Here is a 17723-nt window from a genome sequence, read left to right as displayed (position 1 = left end):
CAGAGCTTTAAGCAGTAAGGGATAATGTTATGTTCTCAAGGCTACCTGGATAATGTGTACTTCTGGGATCAGATGTTCAATAATTCCTGTTGCAATAGATATTTGGTATTACACGCAATAAATGTAATAATATATAATTTTGCATTCAAAACAATAGATTAAGTGACCTCAGGTTTACAATTATGTAACACTATAACACAAAAAACAAACAAACAGCTCTGGAGTTTATATTATTGAGTCAGTAGTAGTGGCCATGGTGGTTTTACACAAGTAAAGGTATTTGACTATTAGAACCGTCATCTCATTTATTGAATAGAAACACAAATGCACACTATGTTGAGCCAAAAATTGGATATTGATGGATTTTCCATAATTTCATCATTTATTGGAGTCAATTTAACATCTTGTGAAAACTCCCATCGTTACAATCATTGTCTGTTTGCACAGCCAAGCTATTTTTTCAAAATTATTAGATCGTTATGGTTCCACCTAAAAAAGCATAACTGAAACTAAAGTATAATATGCTCAGCCTACCTTCGCAATTTTGGCAACATTTTGTTCGGAATCCATAGAAAATAAGAAAGGCAATCACAGTCACACAGCAGGCCAACAGCACTCCAAGCACAAGGACAACTGGGTTCAGGTTTGTTTCTGAAACTCCTAAATAAGGAAACAAAGGAAGTCTTACTTTTAAGACATACACCGCAAAAAAACATCGGTACCACTTTACAATAAGACTACCCTTATAAAGGGTTTACGAATAGTTTGTAATTAATTTATTAATTAGGTTGTGAAAACTTTATAAATCCTTAATAAGCTTTTATAAGACAGGAGATAAACAGGGCAACTGTGACCGGTTGCTTGCCAAATAGTGAGCCCACATGTATCTGTACTGCTAAGCCTTATTAGAAATGGTAGTAACTCATCCATAAATGGGAATGTGTTTTACACTTTACAATAAGGCTCCCTTTTGGCAACTATAAATGTTAGTAACTCATAAATAAATGGTCATAAAGAGATGCCAAGAAACATCAAGATGGAAGGGGGGAATCAATTCAGTGAACAACAGATACTAAGGATGCTGGCTGATGAAGAAGACGAAGTACGCTAGGTAGCCAATTTAAGGCTTACTCATCAAGCCAAATAGTGAGCCTGTGTTGATGTATGAAAACTATGTTAGAACTGGTTTATAAAAGGTTCTTAATGATTAATGAAGTGTTTACAACCTAATTAATAACCTAATTAGAAACCCTTTATGAATCCTTTATAAGGGTATTCTTATTGTAAAGTGGTACCGTTTGCATAATGCATGTTGAAAGGAGGTTCATTCATCAGTTATAATTAATGTCTCAATACAATAATTGTTAAATGTAGTTGTAGTTAATGACTTTATCCACTCTAAGTTATATAATTAATATGTATATACATACAAATGTAATTTAAATAGACTTTAAAACATACTTGTCTCCACTGTAGTTCCTTCTCCAAACAGGATCCGTCCACATGTAGCCACAGCACAGTAATACGTCCCGGTATCAGAGGAGCTGTGTATAGTTTTGGACAGACTGAAGACACAACTGCGTTCCTTTTGTTCCTCACTGTGAGTGTAAAGGATGCTTGGATGGGATTCTCCTGATCCAGATCTGAACCAGGAAACATTGTGTTCACCTGGACACTGATCTGCACTTTCGTTGTTTTTAGAGATAAGTGAACACTCCAGAGTCACTGTGTCTCCGGGCTGGACTGACTTGGTCTTCGGACTTTGCTTCACGTAGACAGATTTCCACTGATCTGCGTGATTCAGTAAAATAAAACATAACATTTATATAAATTATTTGTATGAAATGAGGCTTGACACAATAACTGAAAGTAATAGATATTTACCTTTCACAGCCAAGAAGATGCCAGTTCCAAAACTCAGTGAATACGTTGATCCAGTGAGACAGAAATATGTTGCTTCATCCTCTTTACTGACATTTCTGATTGTGAAAACATAATGAGTATCATCTTTTGTTGCTTTGAACCGTTCGTCTAAAAAAGGTTCAGTAACTGTTAGTTTGCCAAGAATCACATTAAATACTGGCTGGGCCATTTGTCCAAGAGACTGTTTGAACAAGGACAAATGTTTTCCTTCGATCTCCAAAACTGGAAATTGATAAGTAAAACTTCCACCAAGTTCTACCACATCCAAAGAGATCAGGTGAGGATCCTCTGCCGATTCAATCAGAGCTAAAGAAAAAAGACAAAGAAAAGGTTTATTGGAGGAGATCATCTTTAAGATCATCAAATGGTATTGTCTTTCATACAGGAGTAAAGAATAGCACCTACACATCGTACAAAGAAGAATCAAAGCAGCCAGTTGACCGATCATTGTGGTGCAGCTCTGTCGTCTCTCACGACTGATGTCTTTCCACCCAAATGAAGGTTTGCTCACAAGAAGATCAACGTCTACAAAGTAGCAATTGTAGTGATTGGCTGAAATGTATAACATGACCTCCCCCCTACATTTAAAACCTGTGGACCATTTTCTTTCGAAATCTCTATGTTCTGAGATTTTATTTTTTCAAAGAAGCCCCTTTATTTAGACAATAAAATATGTTTTCAGTTTTTGGTGCTTAGCTAAGAAGTACAGGACCTATTTAAACAGCAAAACCCTATTGACACACTTTAAGAATGTCGTTTTAATCATACCAGCATGAGAACAAAAAATACACACTGAGACATTATTTCAGTGTCACTCTATTCAACAGACCAATGGCTGTGGTTAATCGTGTAACACACCAGGAAAGCAATGTGGGAACATGACGACTGCTAGCTTGCACACATATCTGTTTTTATCAAGTACATTGCAGATTCCATATGGTCACAGAAAACTAATTCTGTAGCTTAATAAGATGTTTGGTTTGCATACTGGATATACTTACTGAGCAACAGCAGTGAGTTGGATGGCTCCACACACCAAAGACATTGTTGGAGTTGCTCAATGCTGTATATTTCACTTTATGTAGGCTAGCTGTTTTGTTCCATAACATTACAATAGCCACAGTGTAGGTGGTAGAAAGCTGTAGGGGAGAGGTGAGAGGAAATATCACCAAAACCAAGAGATGTGAAGAACTTACAGGTTAAAGTATCTGTTGAGATAGTGCTCTCTGTAAGGTAGAACATTGTCATTTTCTCAAGTTGAACAATATTGTAGAGTATCACTGATTTCTTTGTTTTGAAACACCAAAAACTCCCTTGCTTTATTGGCAGTTAACTCCAAAGCATGCCTTCATTTATTTTAGATTTTACTGAGTACTCAACGTTGTTCCTTTTTTGCCCTTATATGATTTTGTGCATCCTGTATTTCTGTAAACCTTATAGTCCTACAACCAGTCTTGACCATTTTTGATTCTCCAATGTTCTCAAATAGATCAGGTTTTAACCCTAACAATTACTTTGTGTAAAAGAGACATTTCAATTCTTTATAGCAGGAAAAGCAAAAGTAAAACCAGTAACATAAGGAACTAGGCCATGCCCTTTCTTATTGCAAATAACCATGTTATCGTTACACCTGTGGACAATTTCCACTGAGAAAGAAGTGGTGTATAATATTTTACACAGCATACATGTTATGTTTCATTTTTGCACAGTGCTTTTAAGAGGGAGAGAGCGAAGCATGGCTGACAAAACATATGGGGAATATTTTGTGATTCACACACAATTGATATTTATTTGCAAAAGACAATGTTTGTTGTTCTAAATACAAAATAGAAAGTCAGAAGTCAACTACTTCATAGAATCGAGCACTCCACCTTTCAGATCTCACATCCCTTTGTAGAGACCTTCTGCTTCAGAACAAGAAGCAAAGCCACATGCAGCAGCTACACTGAGAGTCATGCGTTGTGGTGGGCCATCTCTCCACCCTTTGACCAAGCATCAAGGCTGTTACTCAGAACTATGGGCTTCAACAGGATGTAAAGTGAAGTGAGAGCTACATGAGACTTCAGTAGGCTTCATCATTGTTTTAGTTTTACACATGCTCATGTAAAAACATTTCTATCCCAAGATTATTTCTAAAGATGCAAAAGCATCTATCTAATTTACAATCAAACTGTATTAATTCATTAAACATTCAAATAGACAGGCAGCCATTCTATCACCATGTGAGATCACGGTTCAAATTCCTGCTTTGACTGAAAGACGGGGGTTGGACCAGGAAATGATGGGCACCTCCCCTGACTAACTGCAACTACAGATAAAAGGCAATAACTTGCAGTAATGTTAAATTAAAAAGGATCATCACATAGTGTGACTAGTAGTATTCCACTTGCCATTTGAAACACAAATAAGTATATCAGCAGTGCAAGCCCAGCTTCCTGAAGTTTATAGACTGATAAAGATACAAACGCCCCTTTGTATTCACACCTCAGTGTGAAGCCCAACCACAGCAGCGCTGAAGTTTCCATACATCATCTGATTATCAGTGTGAATGCATTTATATCTGACTGTTTGTGTGAAAGTACAAGGCATGTTATGGCTTGTTGTCAATGTCAACAACTGTTGACCCTGAAGAAAGCCACAAACCACAACCTGCAGCTCTGACAAATGTTCTGGAAATGTGGCCATATAGATAGAAAGCTATTTATATTTATAATTCTATTCTCTATACACCTTTTGAGTTGTCAAGAAACCCTAAATCATTATTTTTTGTAAAAATGATGTGTGGGGAGTTTTACTGGAGTGCATTATCTTGATGGGTGTTCCTTTAATAAGTGTCAAAAGTGTAAGAGGGCACAGACACTATAGCGGTACAGGATTGTTTTATGTTAAGCACCTTGTAAATAGTTGGTTTAATTTATCTGTTTTGTTTCCTTTGTGCACATTAGTTTTCTCTTCCCGGGGAAAACATATACAGGAGAGAAACTGTAAATCGTCTCAGGACAAATGTGTTCCTTTGATTCTCTGAGAGTGTCGCTCTGCTTCTTCCTCTAAAGCTCTCTGAAATGAAGTGTATTGTAGAGGACGGATGTTTTAACAGCCCAGCTCTGAGTTGTGCTCTTCCTGCTGAAGTGACTGACAGGCAGAGGGGGTGTTCATCATTTATGACGTGGAGCATCCAATTGGCTGGTTTGCACAGTATTTAAGATGGTTCCTCTGTCCTTATCAATGTGGCAAATGGCAGCTTGTATTTTCTGTCTACACAAATCAAAAAGATACATGTTTAAATAAATGGCAACAACAATGTGGTAGGATAAGTACGGAAGAGGATTAGGGCCACATACATGTAACATTTTTTTTTTGGGAGGATTGGAAAAAAAAAAAAAAAAATGTGTTCTGAGATTAAAATCGGAATTCTGACTTTTTTCTCAGAACAAAAAAAAAACATTTTATTTTCCAATCCTTCCAAAACAAAAAATTGATGTGGCCCTAATCCTCTTCCCTAGATAAATCCTAGAGACACAGGTCTATACTTTTTTGATGCATTACAAATTATGCATTTATATTGAAATGTTAATGGTATTAGTTCCTTTTTAATAGTGAATATTCAGCTATTCTAAAAAAAAAAACTCAAATACTGTATGGCAGTTAGCAAATGAGAAATTAGGTTTTGATCAATTCCAAGAATCTCTTTCAGAAATCCAGACAAACTTTAAACATGTTGCTACGTCCTTGGAATCTAATCTAATCCCAATTTACGAAAGTGTAAGAGTTAATCTTTTTTTTTTTAGGATGACTTTCAACATCTGTCCAGGGACTGCAGATGAAAAATAGCCTGTTGGCTAACTCTGACGCATTTACAGAAATGTCAATCAATGTGCACTGTCCCTGTCAAATGAATAAAAAATTGTAAAATCTGGACATGAAAAGAAAATCAAGATTGTTTTTCGATTGTTCTGTTTTGTGTGTTTACGCTCTGCAGTTAAAGGAAAACATGAAACATAAAAACAGAAGCTTGCTTTTGCTCTTGTTTCATGTGTTTAGGCTGAAACAAAGGGTGATATCATTTCCACTGTGGTGGTACAATGAAATATGGAGAGGCCAATCAGGTTGCTCTAAAATTGTAACCTCCCACTTCATATGATTACATTAAGGTGAATCTACTCGAATACGATTTCGTTTACCGGCAGCCACGAGTGGATTGACCAGAAAATGCTGATCATAGTGTATTTACTGCTGATGCTTGGAGTGGGGGGTAAGTATCTAGACTTGAGATATAGTATATTAATTGTCATGTTCTGATAATCATTCAGCTGGGTGCTAATTATTCTGAATGTATCACAAATCAATCATCTGTGTGATTATTATATTTTTCAGGATGCACACACGATCAGATCTTTGAGACAAAGACTGTTGGTGTTGGGGATGATGTGACTTTGACTTGTTCACGCCAGAAATCCTTGGATCCAACAAACATTTTCTGGATCAGGCATGGTCCTGGAAACGTTCCTGAAGCCTTGGGAGGAACATATACTTTTGATTATGATGGTGTTAACAAGAGTCCTCGCATTACAGCAAAACAAGGGCCTGGAACCTTTCTCCTGCAAATAAGTAAAACAGAGCCAAGCGATACTGGAGTTTACTACTGCCTAAAAGTAAACAAATTTGACATGACATTTTTTAATGCGACATTTCTGAGAGTTAAAGGTAAATCATTTAAACTGTTTATCTTTGTTATTATGTGTTATGTACTAAACCCCTTTTGTTTGATATGGTAGCTTACTATTTTTGTCTTTTATATTTACCCACACATTGTAAATGACCTCAGAGGGAAATGCGTGAATGATTTCTGAAATGAAATACTGCAATTGTAGATTTCACCTTTCTTTAAAAACGTATGCTTTATCTATATATTTATCATTTCCAGGCCCTGAACCAGATATCACTGCCATTATTCAAGGCCATCAGTCTGATCCGGTCCTTCCAGGAGACTCAGTGACTCTGCAGTGTGAAGTCCTCTCTGAATCTCAGAGCAGAACTTGTCCAGGAGAAACCAGAGTGTACTGGTTCAGAGCCGGATCAGATGAATCTCATCCCAGTGTCATTTACGTCCATAAAAACAGCGGAGATGATTGTGAGAATAGTCCTGAGGCTAGCTCTCCACGGAAATGTATCTACAACTTCTCTAAAGACGTCAGCTCCTCTGATGCTGGGACTTATTACTGTGCTGTGGCCACATGTGGGGAGATATTATTTGGACATGGAACAAAACTGGACATTGAAGGTAACTGCAGAGCGTTTACACATCTTTAATAATCATTCGTTTTGAATATGGTAGAAACCCTTATCAACCAAAATCCAAATGTCATGCATTGTAATGTAATTGTAAAAAAACTTTAAATGGTTCACATTTTCTCCTTTTCTCCATGATTTTAGTACCTAAGTCGTGGAATCAGCAGCAGGCCATCGTAGTTCTGCTTCTGTTAGCTGCTCCTTTTGCTATAAGTCTAATTGTTATCGCCTTCCTGATTCATATAATCAAGATGAAAACTTGTGATTGTTGCAATGGTAAGAGAAGTTTCTCATACCTCAATCAATCAGACATTTGGCAAAGCTCACCTTTTTACGTTATATTTACATTACAAATGTGTATAATTGTACCAACATCATGTGTCATCAAATGTATTTTTATTTCAAAATACAGCTTCTCTTTCTCTGCAAACAAATCCCGTACCAGCCAGCGGTGATCAGCAGAGGCAGCAGGTACGGTCAAAAAGAGAAGATGTGACTGAAAATAGTTGTTGACTCATTTTTTCTACATGTAAATCATAACTTTTGTCACCTCAATAATGTTTCCATACATTTTTGCAGAGAGAGGAGGACTCAATAATGTATTCTGCAGCCAGCTTCATGAAGAGGAAAACTGGCAGAGCAAACAGGAAGAATAAAAAATCAGCAGAGGGAGAGGCGATCTACACCGATGTCATGTATTCAGTGATGGACTAACAATATACTGGACTTTGTGATTAAAGCTTACTGTTGGGGATATATGTTCCTAGGCCCATACCTTTGACCCAGTCAGTTTGTACTGCCCTCACTGAGCACAGGCCTGCAACCTTGGGCTGCTGTGCTCTCAGTGTTTTGTCTCCCTATTCCTGCCTGTTGGCGTCAGCTGATAGAGGTGTTTTAGTGCTTTGCCTGTTTTATCTTATTATGCACAATATTGATTATTCTCTCAGAACCAGCTAAATACATGGGTCTGGGGTAGAGATCTTCAGAACTGGTTTGGCAACCGCTGTGTCACCTCGCAGCGGCAGCACATGTCTTGTCAGTTCTCTGGCCGTAACTAAACCATCAGTGTTTGCCATCAAAGTTCCAGCTCAGTTTTGTCTCCGTTGCTTCTGAAGTTTCACACTTACAATGTTGTAAATATGTTGCTTCACTTTCAGAAATTGGAGAAATGTTATAACCTGTAAAAAATATACATATACAGATATATCATTTTGAAAGGATGTCCAATCTGCTTAAAATCATAGTTGCAGTATAACTTTTTTTTATTTTTTTTATAAAAGTACATTGGTTACATGACTCAAATTGTTGTATCTTTAATGGCTTTTAATGGTGATATTTTACACCTAAATATGTGTGAAACTGTTAGATTAGATTGTGCGCAAAGTCTGAGGTATAAATACAGTAAAGCTATTCACAAATCATTCTTAAAATGTCACTCATTTGACCATCAACATTAACCCATGCTGTTAGTTATGTATATATGAAACGTGTATTTCAGCCACAATAGTGGCAAGGGTCTGCCGGTTAGACCACACATTGATCCAGACTGAAATATCTGGACAAATGTGGATGTATCCTAGTCCGTTTTTTTGATACCCCAATGTTTATCTAGTGCAGGGGTCACCAACCTTTTTTAGGATGAGGGCTACTTAAAAAAAATAAAGCAAGTCGGGGGCTACTTTTACTCCTCTTTTTTTTGTTTTTTGCAGTGTATATATGTTATATTTATATATGATATGCTTACCTTTAACCTTTGTGTGCTGTTTGGGTCTGTGGGACCCGTTTTCAGTGTTTACTAAAAGAAAATGTATGCAATTTAATAATTTTAACCTGCTTTATTTGGGGGTGGACCTCACATCCTCTAGGGGGGGCCTCACATCCTCCAGGGGGGATCTCACATCTTCTAGGGGGGTCCTCACCTCCTCTAAAAGATTTTTAAATGTTGAAGTGAAATGCACCAATCTGATGCACTTTGAGTACAAAATGAATTTATGGATACAGCTCTCGACACTCATATGAAAGGGAGCTGTATACTTTTCAATACTCCAATCATCTTTAGAATATTATCACAACCAATAACAAATAATTTAAACTGGTTTATTCGTATCTTATGTTACCTTGTTAGCATTCTTTCTTTTTATTTATGCATATTTTACTAATCACTCCCTTTTTAAACTGTTTTTTGTACTGTCCTATAGTACACACTGGAATGACTTCTTACTTTATCTATATTAAATAGATAAAAGTGTGCTCTCAATAGCTCTCTCTCTCTCTCTCTCTCTCTCTCTCTCTCTCTCTCTCTCTCTCTCTCTCTCTCTCTCTCTCTCTCTCTCTCCCTAGCTCTCTCGCTCGCTCACAGAGGCTGTGTGCTCCTCCTTGGCGATGACGGGTTGCGTTAAAAAATAATAATAAACATATTTGTAAAGTGGGAGGACACAAACGGGATTTCGAAAAGTGCGGGGGTGTCCCCCCTGTCCCCAGTGGAGATTACGCCATGCGTGCGTGTGCGTCAAGTGGAATAAAAATATATATGCAAGTTACAACACACACAGAGTAAAACTCTGCTCCTCGTGTGTTGTATAGGCTGGCATGATAGGCTGTTCAATGGGGCTGATGTGTTCTGTAGATTCTAACAGAAGGAAAATCAGCGGGGAGGTGCCAAATTGCTTTTCTTCCCGACTGCAACGCTGGTCCCGCAAATCAAGCAAGAACGTGATTGGTCGATATTCATTGTGGGGGTGGGGGAGGAGGGGTGTTAGATAGATATAGAGTTGTAGTAAGTAGATAGAGTTCGCTATGATTTAGGTTTCGTTTATGCATAGAGTAGATTATTTTAATTACATTTCCTTTTTTGTTTTGGATTTGCTTGGCGAGCTATTTTTAGAACATGCCCGGCGGGCGACTCACGTTGCCCCTGCGGGCGACTGAGTGCCCACGGGCACCGTGTTGGCTACCCCTGATCTAGTGCATCGGTACGTCGAAGATTGTTGTGTTTTGTGAAATCACTACACTAGGGATTGCAGTGAAATTTGGTACATAAGAATTGGTGACAAAAGAAATACATGGCAGGGCAGTGGCTCAGCTGCTAATATACTGAACATGAAATGCAATTTACCCATTGCATGTCCGTGTTTTAGTCACCACAACTTTATAAAACATGTCTAAAAATGTACAGCATGAAGAAATGGTGGGGGGCAACTGAAAACATCTGTCCTTCTAGCCTCTCATCACTTTGTAAAGCCCTTTCATGTCTGGTGTGAGAACAAGCAAAGCCACATGCAACAGCTACACTGAAAAGCAGGCCCAACGCTGTTTACACACCTGACTATTGGGTTCAAATCGATATGTAGTGAGGGGGAAGTTGCAATAAACTGCTAATTAGTTTTCAATGTGCTCAGTAAAAGTACCAATAGAAAGAGGCAACCATCTACTCTTATGCATCTGCCAGAGTACTCTGCTATGAGTGCTGCCTTTATTGTGCATTGGAGCAGATTTTTCTAAAGCTTTCAGACAGATTTTTGTTGATTATCTGGCAAACTTAAGTCCTGCACTTGACAAAAAGACGGTCATGTCATGACTTTACCCTTTACTGAAATGTTTTATTATTCCACTTTTAAAATCAGCAGTGCATGCCGAGTTTCCTGAGGCTAAAACAGAGAGTGAGAAAGGCAGAAGCCCCTCTCTGTTGACACCTTAGTTTGAAGCCAAACCACAACAGTCCCTAAGTTTCCATGCATCATTTGTCTGTCAGTAGTGACTGTGAATGCATGTCAATCTGTTTCTGTCGCTTGCCAAATGCAGGCAGTGCTGTGCACACAAAGTAAAAAGTAGATGGTCCAAAGAATATGATTTCACTTGTTAGAAGCAACAGCATTGCTCTGTAAAATGTGAATAATTCAAAAAAGGCTGAGGAACCCAAGGTAAGGTATGCTTTGAGGCTTCTTCTAAGCCTACAATGCTCCAGTGTAGATATGGCAATGAAACCCTTAAATCCCAAGCTCCTCCAACAATTCAACATAATATATATATATATATATATATAGGACATGCAACGATAAAAACGAAGTAAGTGCAAGAAGAAACAGTAGAATAGTGCAGATTATGTTGCAAGACCAATGGGCAAGTAATGCTTATGACGTTAACTATTATATACATGTCAGAAATAAATAAAACAATAAACTAAATAATGCAGAGAATGTTGTAAGTGACCAAGTAAATGCAGGAGTCTATAAACATTTACAATTAAATAGTGAAAAAATAAAATACTGTTTATTGTGATCAGGGGCGGACTGGCCATTGGGAATACCGGGAGTTTTCCAGGTGGGCCGGTACCCTAGTGGGCCGGTCGGACAATTCACCATTTTTTGGGACGGTCGAGTTTCCCGGGCTGATTTTTAGTCCCAGTTGTATCTGAGGACTATGTGCCTTTCAGTCAACCTGTTTATTATGCACATTTTTTTAATTTGTGTGTGGAAACATTTGAAAAATCTTACAGCAGCCCATGAATCACAAACATATTACTGCTTGCTAGTTGAGGATTTCTGGTGATAAGGCCGCACAACAAATAAATACTAAATATATGGAACAGAAAATGTATTGTGTGATATTGTCTCTTTGGTTTGTTTATATTAGTATTTCACAATAACATCAGATCATTTACTGCTTGAACTCTGTGTCAGCAATAGAAACCCAACATGAAAAGTGGGCTGTTGGTTTTGTTTCATGTGTTCAGGCTGCACAAGGCAGTTGATGGTTCATTATATTTCCGCTGTGGTAAAAGGCGACTTAGGAGGCCAATGAGATTGCTCTGAAACTGTTACCTCCCACTTTATATAATGACATTATAGTGAATCATTTTTAAAGCGTGTCAAAATTGCACCAGTCTCAAGTGGAATAAACAGAAAATGAGGATCGTATTTTATTTACTGCTGATGGTAGCAGTGGGACGTAAGTACATGTAAAAATGTCCTATTGATTTTCAGATGTGTGTATGTCCATGTTTACAATAATTGAGAGAGTTCATTTTTTCTCTGTGTTTAATGTAAAATGTATTTTCAGGATGCACAAAAAAAACAAACTTTGAGACAAAGACTGTTGGTGTTGGAGTTTCTGTGGAGCTGACATGTCCCCGCAAGTCTTCGGGAAGCTTGTTTTGGATCAGGATTGATTCTGGAGACTTTCCTGAAGTCTTAAGAAAGACATTTAGCCTTAAGAGTAATGATCGCATCACATCTACAGAAGAGCGTGAACTATTTGTTCTACATGTTAAAGAAGCAAAGCTAAGTGATGCTGCGGTCTACTACTGTATTCAAATAAGCCAACAGAACATCAAATTCCTGACACAAACTGACCTAAGAGTTAAAGGTAAATACGCTTCTTATTTCATTACAGTTAGTAACACATTACAATTCCTGTTTCATGTACTTTAGTTTATTTTTCCATAGAAACAACTAGAATGTAAAAATAGTTCATTTTCAGTATCATTTTTACTCTTAAGTAGATTTGCAAAGAAATGTATGCACTTTTATACTGCAACATTGGGACACACATTTTGAACTACTACTACTTAGTTAACTATAATTCATCTTTATGTGAACTTGAGCTCAAATTGAGAACACTGATTGTCTGACAGCAAGAAATAAGAGAGCCAGTGAAACAATAAATTGCATCTAAGGAAGTATCTTTAATGAGATACTTGTAATCTCACTCAAGGAATTTTTACTTGAGACAGTATAATTATGAAGTAATAATACATTTACTTGAATGCCAATTTATTTACCTAATACTGATTGCAGCTTTATTTTAAAAATCATGATCGTATTTCTAGCTAACTGAAACTACATTTCCCAGAACCTGAAAGCACTGCAGTTTCTCCAACTGATCCAGTCCATCCTGGAGACTCTGTGACTCTGCAGTGTTCAATACTCTCTGACTCCGAGAACAAAACACGACCAGAAGAACAACATCTGTGCTGTTTCAAGGCTTTTAATCAAAGTTTCAATAATACTCGAGGAAACGGTGTTGAAGTACATGAAAAGGAACCAGGTGGACCCTCAAAGAAGAAATGTGTCTACAGCTTCTACAAGACATGTGACTGCGATGTGGCCGCATGTGAGGACATCATTTCTGGAAATAGATCAGAACTCAACACTACAGGTAACTGCATCATGTTTAACTGTAATTAGTAATGTAGCATATGAGATTGATTAAGGTCAAGTAATGGTCCATAACATAATCACTTGGAAATTGCTCTTAATTTCACACATGTTAATGTTCATTATCTGCTTTTTTCCCCACATTGTGTCATCAGACTTCCTGTTGAATCAGCAGCAGAACAATACCATCATCTCTCTGTTAGGTGCTGCTTTGGCTATATGTGTGATTGTTAATGCCTTTCTCATTTATGCAATCAAGAAACTGAAGGGGAAATCCTGTGGTGTTTGCAACAGTAAGTACATTCACTGATACAAATCTATATCAAACCTATGTGGCAAAAGCTGCCTTACATTAATGGGTTTTGTAATGTTTCATTATAATACAGCTGCTGTTGCTCTGCATACAAATGAAACAACAGCCAGTAAAAATCAGCGAGGTCAGCAGGTAAAGTAAAAGACAAGCCTGTAAAGTTGTTAGCATAGTTTTTCCTCTAAAAATGTTGTCTCATAACATTTCTCTCTATTCTTTCACAGACAGATGATGACTCATTGATTTATTCTGCACCAACCTTCATCCGTAGGATATCAAGCAAAGGGACTGGGAGTCCAAAAGCAATGAAAGAAGAGTGTATCTACACTGATGCCCGGGCTCTTGGGTTGGCTTGATGGTGTAATACTGGATTTGCTAATCTTTGCAGATGTAATATTTATTTTCATTCTGTTCAAGAAAGGTACTAGCCCCAAATGTCATTAATCCAATTAATATATTGGATTGCACTGTATGTATATGTATTGCATAGGGGTGCACCGAATGGGAAATTCTTGGCCGAAACCGTTACCGAAAATAGGAAACGGTTGGCCAAAAACCGAATGCCGAAAGGCCGAAAATTATTAATAGAAATATATATATATATAATGTATACATTTTTTACCAATGTTGTTCAGCTGCCTGATTATGGAAAAATAAATGATTATGGCAAAACTTAACTTAAATAATAATCACTATTATGGGTCCATAAAACATTTATTCAGCACTTTTGAATGCATACAGTACATTAATTCCAAGTCAAGTGCATTTTCTTTTCTCTGTAGGATAACTACAACAAAGTGCATTCAGAACAAAGCCAAGGTGCTTTAAAACTGCATAAACATCTAGGCCAGTAGGCCTACAACAAAATAGTGTAAATAAAGACTGTAACAGCCAGGCCTTCAACAACAACAAATGCACCTATAAGTGCATGCATACAAATGTGCAAACTGGATAAATCCACATGAATGTAACTATTTACAAATGAAATTACAATTCAATTTCAAGAATCTGTAAATAAGGCTGTCTGTCCTCATAAGCAAAGTAGTAAACAATATATAAAGATACATAAAGTGGAAACTGGATACAAAATCCACAATCAATTACAAATTAAATTACAATTTCAAGAATCTGCAAATAAGGTGGTCTGTCCTCATGAGCAATGTAAACATTGTATCATTTATTTACCGAAAGTACAATATATTGAACACTGTGCTGCTGTCATTTCCCACTAATGATAACCTGAGATGGTGAATTTTAACTCACAATGAAAATTGTTCAGGAAAGTGTGTATAGAGTAGACATGTAGAACTAGATAAGCTTATGATAAGCCAGCCTTGTCTACTTATTAAGGAAAAGTGGGAGGTTCTTTTTAATGAACAGTAGCTTCTCTGCTTTATCAGCCATAAGTCTGTTCCTCTTCTCATCAAGCACATGAGAGGCAGCGCTGAACAGTCTCTCGCTGTCAGTGCTTGTGATTTGATCTTACTCCGCATATTTGTCCGGGGGTTTTGATTTCAAGTGGTGGAGTAATCCCGAAGTAGTGAAAGTCTTTGCAGTTACACCCCCTCAAGAAATGTCAGCTAAACACGTTTTACAAATCGCAATCCGCGTCTCTTTCTCTGATATTTTGAAATATCTCCAAGCGGCAGACATGTTGGCTGTGAGCCAGCCGCGAGCATGGTCGCGTGCCGTGCTTGTCGCCGCGTTTTGATTACGTCTTCACAACAACACGTTAGTTTACCAACGTAATCCAGTTCTCTGACATTCGGTGATATTTTTTCGGTGCTAGAACCCTTTCGGCCGAAAGCCGAAAGGGCCTTTTTAACCATTTTCGGCCGATAATTTTCGGCGGCCGAATATTCGGTGCATCCCTAGTATTGCAAACATAAGTAATCATCATGACACAAAAATAATATAAAAGCTAGTGTAAGCTTGTGTAGATAGACACACTGTACACTGGATACATATTTGTTTTATTGTGATTAATCAAAGTTGTGAACAACAACTTGCATCATAAAGTTTCAAGTCTTTAAATGTACATTTTCCACATCTGTGTACTGTCTGTGTCAATGCTATGTAAAGATAATTTTTAATGTGTTGCTTTTTTCCAAATAAATAATTTAATTTTCACAAGAGATACCAAACTGATAAGGAATTGAACCGGCTGCTCTGTTCACACAGACAGATACAGCTCAGATTGATGAACATACTCCACATTTTAACCCCCCCTTAGTTATTACCCAAACAAGCTCTGCATTATACTTTTGCTCACATAGGTCAGCCAAACTCAGGTCAAAGTTCATTACATCTGTACATATTTGTTTACCATCATATAGCCTACATCAGTGTAACAGACAAAATACAGAATAATCCAGAAGGCTTGCATAATAGCTGTTTTTCCATGGTGATGTCAATATGGATTAAGAATGGAAATTAAATTTGAGCTAAACTTCCTGACACTCCATAGGCCAGCTGTTGCGTTAAGATGAGTCTTGCTCTCATTTCATGTACAGTACATGTTGATTAATTATTTCCTGATTTTTAGCTTTGCTAGCTGCTCTACTTCTCTTGTCAGCTGGAGTGTTAGTCGTTCAGTCCACCAATTTGGTCCAGACTGGATTTGTTTCAAGAAATCGTAGATGGATTGTCAAGCTTATTTAGTAATTATATATAGAGCCTAGAAAAAACATGGTGAGGAAACTTTGCTAAAGCAAGCATGTTGTGTCTCCAATATCAGTCAGTAACTCTAACTAACTAGTGCACTTTTTCCTGCCATTTTATTTAAGTGGACATTCTGTATAAATGTGCCCACCATATATTGCCCTTATCAATTGCAGTTTAAAATCAATTAGTTTGTTTTTAACAACGACAACAATAAATGGTATTTTTCCATTTGATTTTCGAGTATTTTTGAAAATAGGATCTGTGGCAAACACATGTTTATGATACTTGCAAATTCTGTTCAGCAGATAATCTTTAGATAATTTGTATCATTGTTTTTATCACTTTTGAAGCATAAATGCAATGAGCAGAAGTAAAAAGCTTACAATAGGTGATAAACGAACTACATTACATTCGCATGGCTGGGCGTCACCACCGCTTTACTCAAGGCTCACTCGTGTTTGGCATGATGACGTTGAGTAGTCTCATTTAGTCGGTTATCATTAAAGCCGGTTTTATGACACGTAGAAGCTGCGGTCGTTCTCAAGTGCTGCATTTACTGACATATTTTATTTTAATAATTAAGGCCTCTCACTAAAAACCATTGACCACTGACTTCAAGACAAGACAACCGGAGGTTAAGTACTTACTCATTTCCGGGTTTCGAGATTCATTCCTGCTCAACACTGTACGTCAACAGAGTTAGGAAAGTGTGTGAAGCAAACGGGCTGAATCTTGAATCACTTCGTATTTACTAGTGCGCTGAATTTCCTGTCTGCCATTTTATATTTGTGTAACTTCTGTATAGTTAGAGTGGTGCAGTGACGCGTCCTAAAACCTGGAAGTAAGCTGCGTATATATCACACTATTAAGAGTAAATATCGGCCGATAAGGATCGGCGGTCGATCGATCGCAGCATCTCTTGTACAGATGAACCCACTATAGAGGGCACTCTAATTCAACCAACGAACCAACATTTTTGTCCATGGCATGTGAACTACTTTCTGATAACAATCCGACAAATCTTTTTACCAATATATAAATTACAATTAAGCGACAAGACTAGCAGACTTTGCATGATGATGATGATAGATTTCTAAAATGTCCATTAATTGCTCACTATATAGTTCTGCAGGAGAACACGTACATTTGTTAGCTTATTACACCGGAAGCATCACCTGAAAGTAAGCCCAATTTGTTAAGGGTTTTTGGTGCGATGCCTGAAATATGTCTTTGGTTAACTCAAGCTTAAAAGATTATTAAAGTCTACAGCATAAAATACATCAGTAAATACAAGTCTTGTGAACTTTTAAGAAGTTACGTATTTTAAAAAAGGTAGTCGCTAACAAAGGGCTAACTGAGACTCATTAATAAACGGCGGCGTG

This window comes from Notothenia rossii (assembly GCF_949606895.1).
Source record: "Notothenia rossii genome assembly, chromosome: 3".
Taxonomy (NCBI): domain Eukaryota; kingdom Metazoa; phylum Chordata; class Actinopteri; order Perciformes; family Nototheniidae; genus Notothenia; species Notothenia rossii.
This window is presented reverse-complemented; position numbering follows the sequence as displayed.